General features: G+C 39.3%; 1 long non-coding RNA gene across 1 annotated transcript; it reads right to left on the minus strand.

Annotated features, from left to right (window-relative positions):
* Positions 1 to 279: 279 nt before the first annotated feature.
* Positions 280 to 16,569, minus strand: LOC103031925 (uncharacterized). Its single transcript, XR_007440069.1, has 3 exons — positions 16,153 to 16,569; positions 4,836 to 4,923; positions 280 to 1,072 (listed from the first exon to the last, which is right to left on the minus strand). It is a non-coding gene; the product is annotated as an uncharacterized LOC103031925 (long non-coding RNA).
* Between the last annotated feature and the right edge of the window lie 2,047 nt (positions 16,570 to 18,616).

The following is an 18,616-nucleotide window of genomic DNA, read 5'->3' on the forward strand; positions in this document are numbered from 1 at the left end:
TACTGTTAGCTGGATATCAATCTGCATTCCTGCTGCGGATAAACTGAGCTTATCGAGAACTGCTTTGCTGTTCTATCATACTCCACACACAGTGATAGCTCAGCGACTGAACATCTTTCTGCAAACAGACGGCAGAGTTTCGGTTCCTCAGTTTCGGCTGAGTGTGGACATCCCCCGAAACTCAACTCAGCACAGCTGTTACAGTAGCTGAGTTTGTGCTGTCAAACCATTACCAAACAACATGAGCTGCAGAGAATTACAACACAGGAAACAAGGAGACAAGTTCACTGAAGTTTATTGAACACAAAAACATCTTTACATCACAACAAAGGCATTACAGTGTTGTCTTGCAAAAACTTTGCATCTCCATCTCCATTAAATATTAAGAAATTTCAGTTAATTTCACTTAAAATGTTTTTTGTTTTTTTTTTCATTCTCTTTTAAAAAGTTAGGCCCTTTTAGAGATACAAGGGATTTGCTTTACATATGTTTACTCAATGGACCCCTGGAAGTGTATCCAAATACTGTGATATATCATAGAAGTCTTTATTTATTTTAAATACAAATTATATAGGATTATTTAGCAAAGAGAATGACATTAAAAGTAATGTTTAGATTAAAATAAGAAATGCACCAATATGAAAAATTTGGACAGAAAATAAAATACCAGTTTTTTTGCCATTGTTTTTATCAATGCATAAATTAAATAGCCTAAATGTAGCCTAAGTAAAAAAAATATTGAACAATGACCATTTTAACATCAAAAATATCATTGTTCGGTGTGCTCTATTGCTCTATTATTTTCAGACAAATTTTTGGTGCTTCCCTGGTTAAAATGTGCATTTGAATTACAGGTCTTTACAAGATGATATTAAAACAGCTCACATTTTTGTTTGTTTAAGTAAACATTACAGCCGCTAATGCTTTGATATTCCTTACATTATAACATACCTTATATCATATACATCCTTTCCACTATGGTGTCTATGCTTTCCTCTCTTCTGTTCGCAGCACAAATCTCATTCCAGCTCTCCTTTCCACAGTTCACTTGCGGAGGAAAGTTGTCACATCACTGTCAAACAAAAGGACAGAGCAATCCTGAATTAACTACAACTTATCTTCTGAGACTTTACTTTGGTGAAATGTATGCTTTTATATTCTAAGAAAGGCTGTTATGGGTATAGGACAGTCTTCGCTGCTCCATAAACAGAACTCTGATGCCCCCTTATGGGCTCTTGTGAGCTGGAAAAAATATATTTTCTGATAATAAACAATTCTAACCCCACAATCTGAACATTCATTTGTTAATACAATGCTAAATCAAAATATGTGATCTAAATTATTTTTAAAATGCATTATTGTTTGAGAATTTAATACAACTTCCATCGGAGAGGTACAGTAATCCAAAACAACTGTTGGAATCTTTAGGTAGATATATCTGTCCTAAACAGCTTTGTGAAATTCACTTGACACTTTTTCCTTTATTTGCGCCTTGACTGCCCAGACATTCATGCATAAAGTTTAACTGCAACAGCCACTGTTATAATCAACCATCATGTTTTCATTACATATAGATATACATTAAATCTATTTATAATCGCATTTTGCTGTACTTTCTGTAAATTTTGGGAAGGAGAGTAAGTAAATTTCAATTCTCTTTATGTACTGTACATAAGCAGTATTGGCAAGAAAACTACTTTACTTTACTTGATATAGTCTGCCACCTAGTGGAGCACAAGGGTACAGGTGAAGTACTGACATCAGTGTATAAAAGTGGACCATGATAATTGCAGTGGGAGAGGGTGGGAACCAGAAAATAGCCAGGCATGCACCCTGATTGTCACTAGGGGAAAGATGAAGAGAGGAAACAAATCAACAGCCAAGCACAGCAGTGGAGATGGCAAGTGATGCTGGGACAATGCCAGGTGTGTGTGTGTGTTTGTGTGTGTGTGTGTGTCTAGGCTTCAGCAACCAGAGCCAGGTACCTAAAGTAGAAAGGCATACAGGGAATGATGCTAGAAGTACCACAAAACTCTGCAATAAAGCAAACATTTAAGCTTGAAAGTTGAGTGCCTCTAATGTAGTCAACCTCTGAACAAATTAATCTTTCTTTTATCATGTATATCTTTTTTTTTAGTTCCATTACAATTATTCAAGTACAATGTCATGAAAAACATACTAATGTAGTCACATGATGTACAACTTGGTGGACAACTCAAACTTGTTCATAACTGTATATTTAATAACTGTATATTTTTTGAGCACTTCCAACAATAATTTTCCACTATTTTCAGTTCGTTTTTTATTTTGATAACTTTTTCATTTAAAAATTTTTTAATGTGCTTTATATAGACTCATAGTGCATACATAATGAAGGCAGTTAAAAATATAACTTTAGATAGCAAAGAAAATAAGTGATTTCTTCCAAAAGGGAGAAATGGTTGGTATATGAATTTTTGTTTAAAGTGCTCAATTATCATTGAGACAAAATGTTCAATTACTGGTAATTGTGATACTGATTTAAGATCATATCACACTACAGCTAACATGGTAAATTTCCAATTTAGGCCAATAAAGTAATGGGCAGTTATAGTCACCTCTTAGCAACATTTGAATTAATTTATTGAACAAAAGAATAGATCAACTTTAGTATCACTATTTTATGTGGCTATCTAATGTACTTTTGACCATTTTTATAGATAAACAGCATGCCCAACAGTGTCCAACCATTTGAGAAACCCCGTCTGAGACAATGTTTTAAGAAACAATTTGATTATTGATTATTAGCTTCCATTAACTCAATAGCTACTTAAGAAATGAAGTACCAGAGACTAATCAACTTTTTGTACATCAAGGCTACTCTTGGAGCGATGAGATTATTGTGCAAACTACTTTTCTTTGTCTGAATCCCCACTTTAAATAGTGCTGTTTGTGCTGTCTCTGAAAAGGCCCAAACCCAGCTCGAAGAAAGAAGGAAGCGAGCAGAGAGCCGCCCTTCGGAAGGGTGCCTCTCTCTGTGCTCTGGAGGGTATAAATAGCCATTTCCTCTCGGGCCACTCAGTCGCCGTGACAACAGCTTAGTCTGGGTGGGAGTGCTTTGGAGGCATTTTGGAGCTGTCCCACCCTGCCTGGTCAGAGAGCTTCAAAGAGACCCTGCAGGCTCACCTCTAGACCCTGCGTCACTCCTCACAATAGAGCTCAGTTTCCTCTGTCCTTCAAACCACCCGTATTCGCCTCAGAAACCCTTTATGCAAAAGAGAGACGCAGAGAAAAAGAGATACACACAGAAAGTGACGCTGAGACAGTTCCCGCCATGGTGTTACCTGACCTTCCTTGGTTCTGCCATGGCATCTCTGAGCCAGAGAGCGCAAACACCCCACTCCCGGCCTCCGTCTCAGCTCCAGCTGAGAGTGTAGGATGTTTACACTCCCTGATGCTCAACACGGCTTCTGGGTCAGGCGGAAATGGCATAGCTTGGACACCTTGGAGACCTTCAGATAGCCTCTCTACCCAATTAACCCTTTACAGAAGAGGTACAGATAGCACAACACCACTTTCAAAATCCTTCAAAACCTACGAAGCCTTTAAAATGAACAAGTCTAAATCTTCAACATACATTCAAATTCCAAATATCACAGAACAGAAACTAGTACAGTGTCCTATGACTTTTGCCATGGCCATGGAAGCTAAAGAATACTGCAATGATCTATAGGATATGAGTGTGTGGCCTCCTGCATTAAATGTAAAGTCGTTTGTCTGCTCACACAGACAATTCTAGCCAGACACTGCGGGTAACAATCATTATCCTCCCCTGTGCTGTTAACTGAGGGTTGTTATTTCGTCTTTGCTATAGTCCTGACACAAACAACACTGTGGATTACGTAATGTTAATTGCCAATATCTATTCCCTGACTTTTGGCATGCCAGTGTATTCCCACACAACCAGCATAATAGCAACTTCCACACATGCTTTATGCTTTCAAAGCCTAGCTATTTATTATGCTTACGTTAACGATAGGCTTCATATAGCTGAGCTGAGGCTGTTATTATATAACCTACCTGATATGCTTTTTGGCCTGTTTCCAAAGACAGGGATTAAGCAAAGTTTGGGACTATGCAGTATTGTAAACAGAGGCTGACATTTTTAACTGAAAGGAAATTATCCAGTTCATAACTAGGCTTATCCCTGGGTATTCAGGAAATCCAGGATTCCAATCCTTTATTTTATGTTGTGCTGTATTATTGGTGGTGCAAGTAATTCTGACAATGATAATATTTGTAATATATCCATTCTTTAATCTTAAATTTTCCTACTAGATATGAGGCCTCCTATAAGCTTTTGGCAGCAATCTATCAGTAAATCAAGCAGGAAGTGAAAGAGTGGAAGCGAAGTGGGTGAAAGTGCGTCACTTCCATGTCCTTCAGGAATCTGCTCATGCTGGCCATTAGTCTCTGAGATAATGGGCACCTTCTATTATTAGAGCTGCATTCCTGACCATGCTGCTTGCTGGCTGACTGAGCGGTGTTCTTGGGGGACTGCGAGAGGCACAGGCTGCATACAGCACACAGGCTTTATTTGTTTGGGTAAATAAAGAAGAAGGACACTGTAGCTGCTTGGAGGTCTTAAGGGACGAGGGGGGAGGGGCAGTGGCTTTGGGTGCTGCTCACACAGACCCATGTCATCTCATTGGCCTGCATGGTTCTCCTGGCACCGGTCCAGGAGCTCCCCCCCCTCCCTCAAGGATGTGACCACTCCCAGACCCTGTGAACCCGCCTGAATGGGAGCTTTTCACATTCTTTAGGCTTGTTTCCTCTTACTGGACAAGAGTACTCACTCTCATACACATACACACATTTTTGCTCCCCTCTTTCTGTGTGTCTTCAGTGGTTCTTGTGGGAAAAGTCATCGGACATGGAGTTCGCCTATGGGGACAGAGATAGGAGGGGGGTCAGAAAGAATGTTGGGGGATGAAATATAGTGAATATGTACAGAATAGGTGAAATATAGTAAGAATATGTGCAGCTATATGGATGGTAAAAACATTCCTCTATCATTTGACTGAGACAAAGTGATAAAGATCTAGAGGAGAGCCATGACAGGGAAACGCAACAATAGGAACAACCGCCATTATTATTCTCAAGGGAGCATCGTCTTGTTTATGTAATGAAGGATTGTCTGTGTCCCTGGAGAGTAAGCTGAGATCTGAGATAGTTTCAGTATATTTTGCTATTGAAGAAAAATGTACTTTATATTCATTCATAGTCATCACTCAGTTTTATATACACCAACATGCCACGTATCATGAGACCTAGTATGTATGTCCCATTTGTCCCAAAACAGTCACCAGAGTCGCTTTGTTTGTACATATGAACAAATCTAGATGGACACCACCAGTCATCATCATTAAAATCCATTGCACTGCCCATTATAAGTGAAATAATGAATTTTATGACATACTTTATGTTGTGGGCAGTAAATTAGGTAATTTATGAACAATTGACAACACACGTATTTTTATCACACATAAGTGCACATCAATTCAATAAGCAGGCTCAAAAAGTAAAAGTGTTCCGAATACTTCCCTTAGCATCTCAACACCCTAAGAACCATTTCCATTGTAAATGTGCACTGATAAGCATAGTAAGGTTGCTGAATGGGAAATAATTAAATGTTTATCATTAGTCTGCTTTTAACTGTTTGCTTAACTGTACAAACATTCCCTCACTTCTTCCAGTGGTACCTTTTCTTCTTATCACTTTGTAAACTTGTGTTTCCAGTCACACCAATCAGTCTATGTGCCAGACTTTCCTGAACACAAAAAGAAACCAGCAGGACAGTAGGAGACATGTTACTGCAGAGGGAAAAGAGACAGAGTGGGAAGTGACAACTACCAATCAGCCAACATCCCAGAGGACTCTGTCTCACCCCAGGGACTGGGTCACTGCAATGTCACATCCTGAGAGAGCTGTCCAGAGTGCTGAAACCTGGTGTTCCTAAAATAAATATTAATCATTTGGATTTAATAACAGTCAAAATACAGTAAGGTTATGAAGCTACACACAAACAAAAACTATAGCTTTAAACTATACAGACCTAAAACTCTGTAACACTATCACAACCTGCGAGCAAACAGCTTACCAACAAGAGTCTCGGTTATTGCTATCTTTCAAATTACAGTTAAATCATTTACTGATTCACAAGCCTAATTATTTAATTTAATCATAACCAATAAAAACAGTCACAGTCTGTATCTGAAGTATCCACTAAATTCAAGATCCATTATTACAATTAGCCAATTTTTCGATGATATATGTGTATACCATTCTGGCTGCCCGCCTGCCTTGCCCTGAATCACTACCCCAGTATTAGTCAAAAGCCATGTTCATGAGGGGCCTGTACATTATAAAAATCAGTAAACACTGTACATGGCCTATATCTTTAGCATCTGAGGCTAAAGATAAAGGCTTGAGTCTGTTGTCAAAACATCCACATAAAATAGTACATGAAACATAATAGATGCCAAATCTTAGACCACAGCACAGCACAAAATAAAAAGCTAAAATTGAGTTAAAATACCAATGAAGATTCCATAAAGAATGAAGAAACTGTAATATCTAAAAAAAATCTACTCAAATCAGAAGTTAATCAAATTGGGACCATGTATAAATCAGTGATCATACTCAGCCATGCAAAAGAGTAAGAGAATCAACTCAAAGATCTCTCCCCATGTAACCATTCTCTCTTTGAACAAGGCAGGCTGGCAAGTGTCCCATTACGGAGCAGAGGCCGCGCTCCAGAATCATATTTCTGTGGGCTTCATTGTGCTCCCTGTGGGAGACTTCATACAGGAGGCGGGAAAGAGAGGAGGCCACAGCACCAGGCCTGTATTACAGCCTCTGAAACAGTGAGAAGGGGAGAGGGAGCACAGAGGCAGCAGCAATAATCTGGGTTTTAGCTCTCCACAGGTGCCAGGCTGGAATGTGCTTTACATGACTGGAGGTGTTAATCTGACACAAATGGCAGCCCTCGGCCCCCGAAGTTGACATTCTGCCTCTGGAGTCAGCACTTTGGCCCTGACCAGGACTCACTGCAAGTGTCCCTGTGCTAACATTCTATTAGATTTACTTTTTCACCCCATGAGACAGCAGAGAAATCGAATCCAACATGTAATTTGCAGATACATGGCTAAAGATCCACATATAAAGCTCTATATCCAGATATAAACCTACTTCACACTCTTTATACAAAATAAAACAAAAGCAAATTAAATTTTTCTACTGGAACGATGCAATGTTACATTTAGCTCAGTTAGCTAAGGTTAGCAGGTTAATTTGTAGTTACCTTGGTGTCCTTTGTGTCAATCCATGTCATTCCACCCATCATTAAAGGTTTTGAGCAGTGGTAATGGCAGTTGGCTGCTGCAAACATCCGACTGAAAGCTCCATATTACGCACCAGCTTCCAGTCAAGGATGTTTACAGTAGCCCCTACTGCCAGACGTTCGCCGTCCCTCCATTGCCACCACTGTGTAGCCCACATGGCACTGCTACATGAGCCCCCCCCAGGTACACATGACACATATCACTTACCGTATTTTTCGGACTATAAGGCGCACCGTATTATAAGGCGCACGATGAGTGAACGGTCTATTTTTAGTGTTAGTCCATACACAAGGCGCACTGGATTATAAGGCGCACTAAATTAAACTTAGCCGCAACGCTCCGACAGACCAAAATATTATGTTGAAGCACAGCAAGTACGTATTACTCCGCGACGCTCCTGACAACGGTAGCCGCAACGCTCCGACAGACCATAATATTATGTTGAAGCACAGCAAGTACGTATTACTCCGCGACGCTCCTGACAACGGTAGCCGCAACGCTCCGACAGACCATAATATTATGTTGAAGCACAGCAAGTACGTATTACTCCGCGACGCTCCTGACAACGGTAGCCGCAACGCTCCGACAGACCATAATATTATGTTGAAGCACAGCAAGTACGTATTACTCCGCGACGCTCCTGACAACGGTAGCCGCAACGCTCCGACAGACCATAATATTATGTTGAAGCACAGCAAGTACGTATTACTCCGCGAGGCTTCTGACTGTAATAGCGTGTTGTGCCGAATTCGGTGAATAAAACGGTTTTAAAACAGAGATAAAGATTGGATAAGTTTCATTTCTGGATGAAGTGATTTCCAGCGCTGTTTGGATATAACTGTGGATTACAGGAGACTGGATTGATGGATTCTCTTTAGTCTGGACGCGTTTTGAAGGTAGGACCTGTGGCTGAGCGCGGGTGTGTGTTCGGGGGGTGGCGGCAGTGACCGAACAAAAGGAGAGCCTTTTATTACTGGAAACATGCGCTCTGACGCAGCTCTAATTCATGAAACATACATCCTACAGTAAAAGCACAGTTCTGGAATCCGGAGAGCCAGACGGTTCGAATGGTGTATGACATGACCGCATTCGATGAAATATGGACGAACGATAAATGCAAATATGAGAGTTATGAATTATTAAAATCATAACCAAGGCATATTTCGCCCTAAATGTTTATTTTCTGAAAGGATATTCCGCTAAATAGGCTAAATAGCTCAAAAGCAGAGATTCTAAGCTTTAAAATTGTATATTGGATGTCTATATTGAACCTGTAACTGTTCATAACTATTCAGAAACACAGCCAGTTATGAAATATTAAATATTTCTGGCCCGCCGGTGGGCCAGCGCGTGTTAAGAGGTTAACTTTACTTAGAAGTGGGCGCTAAAAAGAAACAGTTTGTGCTATTACCCCAGAACGGGTGGAAAGGAAAGTTTACCGGCACCTTGTTCTGGCCACGGAGCTACAGTGGAAACTAGCTACCCTGAGCCACAGCCGAGAGGCAGTACGGCAGTCAAAGGTAACCGCGCGCTAGCCCAAGAGGGGGATCTTTTTCTGGCGTGGGTGAGGAATTCTGCACAACAGAGCGCCGTGTACCACATAAAATCGAGGTCAGTAAACACAAGCAAAATACATACACAAGGCGCACTGCATTATAAGGCGCAATGACGATTTTTGGGAAAAAAATAAGTATTTTAAGTGCGCCTTATAGCCCGAAAAATACGGTAATCACAGAGGACTGTGCACAAATACATGACCATACTTTAAGAAAAACTGACAGAAATTAAAGCAAATACAAGACAAAAGAAGTGTAATGTTTGTAACTTGTGAGCAGTACGTCCAAAAAACATAAAGAACCTTTAAATTAGAGAGATTTGCTTTAAAGAAATTTAAACAATTCTCTTTGAAATTTTTATTTTTAAAATTGTAACACATCTGAGATGTCAAACACTTCACTCTGGCTTCCAGACTGAGGTTAGCTGAGGGTAGAGCACATGCTAAGGATGTCATACAGTATGCAATGTCTTAAAGTGGCAGCTCCTAATTTGACAAATACGCTAGCAGTAAATGTTTTGCTCATATCCACTTGATGGTGACATCTACTGATACATGTCTTCTAGCTGTGAGGCGACAGTACTAGCCACTTCACCACCGTGCCACACTCACTGTGCATCAATAAGCATTAAAAAACCTTACATATCCATTACCTTGGCATGAGCATGCTATTCAGTGTCCAACCTCACTCAGAAAACAACACAACTCACAACTTATACACAACTTAAGCCATTCCCAGAAGTAACATATTGTGAACAGACTTACTGCTATCCCATGACTTTTGGCATGTCAGTGTATACTACTGTAGTATACATAATTAATGGAAGTAATGGTTGCCTGTAACTAACTGACTGTCACTGTGTAAACTACATGCCTATATAATCACACACCCTGACACTATGTACAAGATACTATTTATATATTAATACATTAATTCTACATTAATAATTAATTTATTTAGGGAACCAAAAGTGGCTCTTCTGTGGCATCAGTCCAAACTATTTTACTATTTTTGGTAGCTTAACTTAAATTTGTCTTAACTGCATTTATCCCACCAGCATATCTTTTTTTCCGTCAGATACCATGAGGGCCCGTTGCCATGGGATGCAGAAATGCCGTATTTACACTGAAAACACCAGAGGAGAGTCAGTGGAAGCCGTTTGTTTTGCCATGACACTCCCACAGAGGGCAAATCTGATGAAGCTTCACACGCAAAGTGTCCCTGCAGACCAGGGCCTTCTCCTTTACACACACACACACACACACACACACACACACACACACACAAACAGACACAGAACCTGCTCTGTACCAACTCCCTGCAATTCTGAGTCACAAAGAATCTATCTGCTTGTTTACCCTCTAAACTGGACTGTTATGACCCTTGTGCTCTAAGGGCTTAGCTTGCGTTTTTGGAGCTCCGCCTGCGTCCTCCCTACACCAAGTCTGCTAGAGTCAGCCTGCCAATGATAATGTGACTGCGTGACTTACAGAAGGTCATCAGGGAGGATGTACCTCTGCCATGTCTTCATGGCATGGCCTCCATTTTGTTCTCAAGCTTATCCTTTCCAGACAACTGCTCTCACCCTGAAGCTGTGTATGCCTTCCAGGGAGCTGTGTGTGTGTTTTAACATGGTAATGTGAGACATTAGGCAGTGGCAGTGTGAGGTTGTGTCTCATGTTCTTCTGGTGTTTTCTTTGTCAGAAACGTTTTGGGGGGGAAAGACTCAAGGAAACGGTCACAGATAAACTGAACATACTCAATGGGAGGCATTCTTCACTGGCTTCTACAAAAATTATAGAATCATAGAATGACAACAAAATAAAATATTAGATCACAATGAAACACAATAGGCAAAATAAATACCATCATAGCATAATATTTTTGAGTTACTGAACAAGTAAGCTCAAGTCTGCACTGCTGTCATAAAAAAAACACTCATAATTCCTAAATGATTATAAAGTAATGTATTAGCATTAGCCTCAACTCGCTTCTGAATGTGCTATTCAGTGCTGGTTTAAAAACAAATGTGTGCAGTTCATCCATCTGTAAATAAATTGCGTAAAACGAGTATTTCTGTGAAAGTTTAAGATATTTTTTTAAATAGTTCAACACTACAGACTATAATCTGTTGATTATATTCTAAGAACTCTCCTGAATACTGCAATGAGGACATTAGATGGCTCCCTGTGCACCATGGTTAAATAAAATCTTAGAACTGAACTGAAAGTAAAATAACTGATACCTGATCCTTTCAAATATGTATTACATAACATTACATTACTTAACATTTAGTGGACGCGTTTATCTAAAGCAACTTACAAATAATGATGTACATTATCAATAGAGGACACAGAAGGCAAAAATCATTTTTGACACACTTGATCAAATTGGGACATTTCTAATGAAAATCGATTTTGTAGTTGAAAAACCTGGTAGAAAAGGTCAGCTCTCGAGTGGTGCGGTGGGAAAAAAGAATAACATAGAATGATATAATCTTCCTGAAATAACAATTTGTTCTATACTTACGGTTCCTTTCAGCTAAGATAACTACACTGTTTTTCTAATGTAATGCATACTGCAGGCCTTACAGGATTTCATCCAGCTGTTATTTCAGAGTGCAGTTTAGTTACGAGACTACAATGTTTGGAGTCAATTGAACAAGGCATACATGAGTTGTGGCTTGTTGGCTTCAGTATGCGGTAGGGACATGTGTGCATGTATTACAGTGTGCGCACACACACACAAACACACACTGGTGCTGTGCTTCAGTGAAACTCTCAGGGTCCCATATCCCTCCCAGCGTTCAGGTCACGGCGGGAACAAAGCAAACTTTATCAGAACACTGCAATCCTGCATTCCACAGATTCTTAGCACTTAGCAACCGTATAGCACACAGTGAGGCGAAGGGGGAGGGGTGGAAGGAGAGAGAGAGAAACTGAGGGAGAGAGACCAAGAGAGAGAGAGAGTGAACCAGAGAGATAGAGAGGGGAGGGGAGGTCTGAGTTTGTGAGACCCACAGCTTCCTCCAGTACACTCTCTCTGATTGGCCCTATTCAAGTCCTCACGGCTAGCTGACACTAATGTTGGTGGCGTCAGCTCAGCTGTGAGAGAGACACATTAATAAGTGACGCTAAAGAGGAACCATGCAGGGGTCTTGCAGTAGAACAGATCTAATTTCCTTTGTTTCTCTTGGCTGGCTGACCATTAAAGCACTGACCTGCTGGTGTGTCAGTATCAGGGCGCAGTTTACATTAGTGTTGTGTGATTTAAACTTAAAACAATATCACAAATGAACGTAACATTTATGATAATGAACCATAATTTTTCTGACCAGCATTTTTCTTTGCTACAGCCGTTGTTGGCTCTGTGTTTAATGTTCTCGTTTATGTTGCTTCCTTGATACAGACCTGATGGGCAGAGTCACATAAGTACACATGCAGTAGTATGTTTGTAAGGAGAGAGTGCTTGAACACACAAACACTTTGGCAAAACATTAACAGAATTAACAGATGTACCCATGACAAATAAATAAACAATCAACCAACAAGATACACATCATGATGTATTAGTTATATATTGTAAATGTTGATTTTGAGTTATTTTCAATTAAATGCACAGCACTAGATTATGCAACATAAATAATTGTAAAACTTTACTTTATCACCTAACAAACGCCATCATAAAAGCAATGTACAACCAACCTGGGAAAGTTCTAAGCACTGTGTCCACTAACAAGAAAGACAAACTTCTTATTTTAACAGTCACAGACTCACATGTATTGTAAGGCACACCCACAACTAAATCACAAGGTCAAGATCCAGATCTAGCAGTGGAACAGTGTGCAAATCTGTTTATATCCATCTATCTACCTAACTTTTTTCATATCAATCAGATGTGTATCACAGGAGGATGAGAGGGTGATGGAAAAGTGAAGGCTCATAAATAGATGAGTTGAGTTGATGAGTTTTGATGGCTGGGCTCCTGTGATCGTTGTGTGTGTGTGTGTTCTGAGAAAAGCACTCAGTCACCTGGTGTGCCACTTTGATTTTTGCCCAGATCAAGGGCCCACTCATCAAAGCATTCCTCCTTAAAATCGGATGTCCGCTTTTTGGCAGTGGAAAAAAGAGAATGATAATTGGTATTTATTCACAGTTATCTGTTATCTATTGGACATTTCACTCATTCTAGTTTTACTAACTAAAGGACAGAGGGTATATAGTTATATATTTGTGCGTTTTGTAGCAACTACATTTACAACTAAGGTTAATCTGCAGCATTAGCCGAGAAAACAGTAACTACTGAGTAAAAGAATGGAAAACAAGCTAAAATGGCTCATTTATTTATCCATTAATATTCTCTTAGTTTCTTTTTCTCTCACATATATGCACAAACTGACATTTCCATTTACCCATTTTGTTCCATCAGTTTTTTTCCCCTGATGAAAGCGCAGACGCCTGAAGCGGAGATCAGATTAGCGGAGGCCCTGTGACCTTGTGAGAGGTCACACTCTTGTGCTTTTGGTCTCCGCTTAAACACACGAGCCTCATTCCAGGCACGAAACACACAGTAACAGAACAAGTCATCTGTGTCACCAGAAACACTGATTAACAGAACTAGCTAACTCTTAAGGGTCAGATGAAAGACGCTGTTAAAGTCAGCTACAGCTAATCCTTCTCACAGGATAGCAGCACACACATAGGACCTATATGTGCAAGAATGTTAACAAAACTGTTAAAATCTACATGGTCTGCCTCTTTAAGTGTCAGTTCACGTTTTTGATACTTTTGAAATTAAGCAGTCTACACAAGGTTTAATTAAGAGTCCTATTAAAGTAGACAAATAACAGAGCCTGTAACTGCTCTATGGGTTGTGCAAATTCTCCGTGCCCTAACTAGACTTAAATAACATAATTAAACAGAAAGGAGCTGGGGTATGGAATTCTACAAGCCCACTCCCTAATTCCTGACCGGAGACAGGAAGTGAATCTATAGGAACACTCTCAAGTTGCCAGCTTTGCACATACAATAATACACATAGAAGTAACTCAAAATAAAAATATGGATTTTCACAATTTATTTATAATGTCCAAATAAAGGTTTATGGTGGCAGACCTAATAACTAATCTTTATAATAAAAGCAGTTTTAATAACATAAATAAAAGAGAGGACACAATTTTACACTTGCTATAGTGACAGTATAGTGCCTATTGTAGGGTTTCACTTCTGTTACAACTCATATCTTAGCTAACAGTATACCACTCTGTAACTTTCCTTCCCAATTCATTACACAATTCATTTTAACAGACAATAACTTTAACAGAAATTCCTGTAAACTATATAGATCGTTCTCACAAGGGCTCTGAGTAATCTACTTTCTGTCAGCAGAAGCAGGACTAAAACGAAACACTTGTGGTGAGAACAAGTGCTCATAAATCTCTGGGCTGAGAGATAAAGCTAGTCTTGCATCTGCAGAGCATCTGTAGGCCTGCACACATTTCTGACTTCCGTTTACGTTCAGAGACGAAGTAATAACACAAGTCACAGAACAGATCTCTAAAGCCTGTATAGACAGTGTGTAACCTAACTTTACACTCAACCTCTGGCTTCAACTTTTATGAACATACTTACATATTATATATATATATATATATATATATATATATATATATATATATATATATATATATATATATATATATATATATATATAAAATAGCCTACTATATAAAATTGTGCTCTGAACAACAAACTAATCAATCCAATATTTTAAATTTACAGCCTAATTGAATTAAAATTATATATAGCTTTGCTACAGCAGTTACAACCATTGTAACAACCGGGTCATTTCCTGGACAGCACTGAGTCTGAAATGCAAGAAATGCTGCCTACTGAGACGGGACTGAGTCAAGTCAAGCCTGAACTGAAGTTTCGGCATAGAGCTTAGTTACAAAGATAGCAAATGTTTGTCTAATCAACATTTTTCCATCTCTAACGCACTAAAATGACGTTGATCTATTTGTGCACATTGATTTTTTTTTTTGATGATTCAACACTGATTTGTTATTTTTTTAAATATGTTGTTTGTAATGAACTTTATTAGGCCTACTGTCTACTGTATTTATTTGTATACAGTAGTATTTTAGCAATTCATGCAATGACAAATGCTTCAACAACTGTGACTCCATACACACAGTGTGGACTGCAGTATGTGAAGAAAAAAGTATATATTTTCCAAACTGTGTTTAGCGATTTATAAACACTGTGTTGACTTTAAAGGGGTAAAATCTTTTTATGCTATTCTATTATCATTATGCCAAAAAATTCTTATTGTGATATATGATTGAAGTAATGTCATTTGTTGTTTCACCATTGAAACAAGGTTGAATTAACATAATGTCCTCAACCTTCTGCCTTTTGAATTAGCATTTTACATTTCATCAGCATACAATTTCAAAAAACGATTAAATGAAGGCGTGAAAAAGTGGTTTATTCCATTTGCAGTAATTGCTTTGTAATTTGGCACCAATTCTTCAGCATACCCGAGGGCATTTTCATTATATATTTGTTTTACTGTTGTTTTTGAGATCAGATGCTGAATTAGATTGGTAGTGGTGGGTAACATTCTTTATACTCAGATTTACTGCAGTGATGTAAGTTTATTGTTAACACTATGCTAACCATGGCGTTTTCTAGTTTTAGTGAGCTATGGTTTATTAAAACACCAAATCCAAAGTTGATTCAACCATAACATCAACGTTTCACGTTTCAATTTCAACACTAACTGATAAACTTTATTTATCTTTATTTAATATATTTTGCTAGCGTTATCTAAGCTAGTTAAACTAACGAAGCTGGCATTCTAACTATAGGTTAATTCTATTTTGGTTATTTTGGTTTTTGCTAATGGCTAATAACCAAACCATGGCAAATCAGTTTTTTTGTTGTTGGTTGAGACCTTCTTCACTACACTTACTCGCTACACTTACGTTAGTTAACATGTTGCAAGTCAGCTTTTTCCGGCGTTTCTGTCACACAGTATGAAGGGGAAAACTTTTAAACCACTTTATATACACAGAAACGTGCATTTAAAACCAAGAGATTCTCTCTGTGAGTAGACAGAAAACTGGCTAAGCTAACTAGTTAACTAAAATCTAAACAGCAGGTTACGAGTTTCTCACGAACACTGGAGCCAGAGAGGGCTCTTATACTCACCACAGTGACCGAAGCAGTTCAGCATTCCTCGCGGGAGCGCAGGCTGAACCTCCCGCTGTAGCTTGTAGGCTAACTAGTAGAGAACTTTCCCGCGGTACTCAGTGTACTACTACTACCGAGTTATCAGCCCCGGTCTCTGGAGCTCGTCTGTCAGGAGAGGACTGCAGGGATGTCCCCCTGCTCCACAGCCACTCGCCATGTTCTCGGTCTTCTTCTGTTTCTTTACTATAACTAATGTTTACTCTAAAAGTCTCCAACTTCGCTCTGTTAACTACACAGAGCTCTGTGTGAAAGATGGAAGCTGAAGAGTGAAGAGTGGGCGCTCCCGGGCTCCAGGACTCCCTCCTTGACCGGCTGCTCTCGCTGAAGCTGTCAGCGGCTCTGGCCTCTCTGTCACTCCCGACTTTTTCTACGGAGCTCGCGGCTCCTCGGACAGCCCCCTTTCTACCGTGGCATGCAAGCGCTGACCAATAGGCGGCCACCGCGCTCTCACCGCTGCGCGAGCCCGCTGCACTCCACGGCCCCGTGACCTACCTGCAGCCGGTTCTACCACTTTCCATTAAGGTGCATTAGTGTTTTTCTTACTCGAAGAGAGCTAAGATGTGAATGCTTTTAATTAAGATGCGTCACTGACAACAGAAAACATTGAATTTTGTTCATGAAAGCTACATGAACAGGATTCGAACAGGCAATCTCCTGATCATAGTGGCAGCGCTTAGCCTGTTGGACCACTGTGAGCACTACTTCATCATTATTTGGCCTGATATGGTTTATGTAACACACATACAGTCATCCTGCATCAGTAAAATGTTTGTTTCCTTTATTCATGACAGGAATTGAATGTATTTGTGTTCTTTTGTTCGCAATAAGCTCTACAAAGGACTGCACTCTTTTTTTTTTTTGCAGCAAGGGAGCCGAAGGCTCAGCTACCAATAGCGATGCCACCACTATAGCAAAATCTGCACACTGTATTATCTAACTTTAACACTAGAGCATTAATAAGCAGCAGGTTATAAAAGTAGATAACTGATGATAATCACAGCAGCCCTGTAACAGATCAAGAGTGGAAAATGCTCCTTTCCTTCCAAACTTCTTGTCGTTGTGTGTATAAAAATCATTTGCTTGAATTAAAGAAACTGTTCGCTCGAATTAAAGAAATCGTGAGCAGGAATTGCTATATCAATAATATATTGTTATTTAGATGTACCTTTATACACTACAAGGATCAAGGACACCAGCAACACAAACATGATGTAGCTATGTTACCAGTCAAAAGTTTGGACATTCACTTTTCTTTCTATATGTTTTTTGCCTGTACGTTGTTTTGTTAATTAAAGCTCCTCTCATGGATCCTCTTCTGTAATATTATGTATCACCTCTAATTGCCAAAAAGTAAAAATAAAGCAGGGGAGCTGTTGATGGAATTAGTTTAATAATACTGATTTGTTTTATAATTTATTATAATTCTGGGACGATATATAATCCAAACAAAAATAGTTACAGTGACAGCTCAACACAAGAAATAATGTACTTTTATCAAAATAAGAAATGTGTATATTATTTGACATGTTTCTATGGAGAAGCTAAACAAACAAATAAGCAACCAAACAAAAAAAGAAGCATTTACTGCACTATTTGCACAAATGTGTTAAAAATGTGACGTTGCCCTTGAACAGCAAGTCAAGGCCACTTTTACAAAAAAGCATGTAAAGGCAACAAGCTGTGACCTTAGAAATGAGTCCTGTTCTTAAGTGAGGAACAATGTTAAAGTCTGTTTCACCTGCCCCCATAAACCAGTGTAATATTTTGAACACAAACTAAAAGAAAGGGCAGGGGTAGGGCGACTGGTTTGGGGGTTTTAGCTGTTTCTCATATCACAACTGAAAGCACCAGGCAAGCTGGTTGTAGTGTTGACACAACAAGCACAGACCTGTATTCCTGCACTCCCATGGAGGACAGGTCAGTGACCATTAATTTACAGAAGCCTGCAGCACTGCAAAGGGATTACCAGAAAAATTATATAATTCATGAGAAGTAGCTTTATTTGTCTGTTTAGTTTCTGGCATATGGTGAATTTTGTTTTTTTGCAAATCATTCTGTCTTACAAACAGAACATTACCATTAACTGCGCACAAGTCTGATTATAAGTGTAAAGATATGCTGAAATATACAGCTTCAATTTACTTGGCTTAAAAAAGAACTCTGTTCGTTTCAAGGCATTAGGGGTCCCCAAGCAAAATGGACCCCAGCACATACAATCACAAACCCATGCAGTGCACAGAACAGACAGAGTGGGGCTACAAATATAACCATATAAAACTAGGTCTATGTTCAGTCGCATAGACCTAAGATAAATAAGAACATAATCAAATATTGTCAAACATAAAGGATAGGTTAATCCGTTCTAATGTTAAAGACAGTGAACAGCTGCCGTATACGGATACTGCTGAACATGTTCCAGTCT

This window comes from Astyanax mexicanus, chromosome 7, assembly GCF_023375975.1.
Source record: "Astyanax mexicanus isolate ESR-SI-001 chromosome 7, AstMex3_surface, whole genome shotgun sequence".
Taxonomy (NCBI): Eukaryota; Metazoa; Chordata; class Actinopteri; order Characiformes; family Acestrorhamphidae; genus Astyanax; species Astyanax mexicanus.